The sequence below is a fragment of the Spinacia oleracea genome, chromosome 1 (genome assembly GCF_020520425.1).
Source record: "Spinacia oleracea cultivar Varoflay chromosome 1, BTI_SOV_V1, whole genome shotgun sequence".
NCBI classification, from domain to species: Eukaryota; Viridiplantae; Streptophyta; class Magnoliopsida; order Caryophyllales; family Amaranthaceae; genus Spinacia; species Spinacia oleracea.
The window spans coordinates 28,679,738-28,681,116 of NC_079487.1; the positions used below are offsets into that span (position 1 = coordinate 28,679,738).

The 1,379-nt window shown below is 45.0% G+C and overlaps 1 non-coding gene across 1 annotated transcript; it reads right to left on the reverse strand.

Annotated features, from left to right (window-relative positions):
• Nucleotides 1-758: 758 nt before the first annotated feature.
• Nucleotides 759-861, reverse strand: LOC130466609 (small nucleolar RNA R71). The gene has a single exon (XR_008926789.1). It is a non-coding gene; the product is annotated as a small nucleolar RNA R71 (small nucleolar RNA).
• Nucleotides 862-1,379: the final 518 nt, after the last annotated feature.

A 1,379-nucleotide genomic window follows, 5' to 3' on the forward strand; every position in this document is an offset into this window, starting at 1 on the left:
TGCCACTATAGTTTATATAGTTGGTTAGTCTAGCGGTTCTATAAATTTTGTTTGATTGTGACGTTGATCTTTCAAAATGGCGTCGTTGCCGGGGAACGGTTGTTGTTTTTGAGTTTAAGTTGAGACTAGTTCATCATTAGAAAGTACAAAAACATTGCAATTTTGCTTAGCTTTCTTTTCCTTGGCATTGCTCACGGTTTTCTTGAGTTTGTATGCTTGTTAGGGGGCGTGCTCGTCAAAGTATCCTCCATCCTCTTGATCTCGAATTGGAGAGGACACTAAGGAGGCTAAGACGTGTTCGGTCTATCTCATCAAGCCATAATAGATTCGAATCGTTGAGTGTTGGTGAGGAACAACAAGAGAGTGAGCAAGTTTTTGAGAATATGGCGCTCCCGGTTAAGAACTTGGGAATACCGGGGGTATTCGAAGCTACATGCGGTATACAAGCCCCTACAACAAGTGCCAACAACTTTGAGATCAAGCCGGCCTTGATCAATTTGGTCCAAAGCCACCCCTTTTGTGGGAAGAGCAATGAATCACCTCACGAACATCTCAAACAATTCAAGCACTATTGTGACACAATCAACCATAATGGTGTCACATCGGATTACGTGAGGTTGACATTGTTTCGGTTCTCTCTACTTGGCGAGCAACTGATTGGCTTGACAAGGAGGTCAAGCCCAACTCACTTCGCACTTGGAACGAGGTGACTAGTGCTTTCTTGGCCAAGTTTTAATCGCATGGGAAGACGGCGGAATATCGCCACAAGATCCAATCCTTTGAGCAAAGGCGAGACGAGTCACTCTTCGAAGCTTGGGATCGTTTTAAGGAGTACCAAAGGGAATGCCCTCACCATGGGATCCCTTAATGGTTCTTGCTTCAAACCTTCTACTTGGGGTTGAGTCCAAGCCATGCATTATCCTAGTTCCACTAATGAGAAATGTTTCTTGGTGGACTCTTTTGATCCCATAGTGAATGACATGCATGAGCACTTGCTCGCCACTAATGATCCACTTGAGCTTGTTCTTTTGAATAGACATGGCTTAGGTAATTTAGGGATTGAAGTGGCTAACTACGAGGAGCTCTTAGATGCCCCATCACCTTGCGCTCAACCCGAGCAATGCATGCTTGTGTTTGATGGGAAAGACGCTTTGGATGAAGCTCGAATCGGTAAGGAAGCTCCCAAGGTAGAGCTAAAACCTCTACCTTCGAGCTTGAGGTACGCATTTCTCGGTCCAAACTCTTCTTACCCCGTGATTATCAATTCCTCTTTAGGTGACGAGCAAGTGCTCAAGCTCACTCATGTCTTGAAACGTCATCAAAGGGCTTCGGGTTACACTATTGGTGATTTGAAAGGTGTTAGCCCAACCCTTTGCATG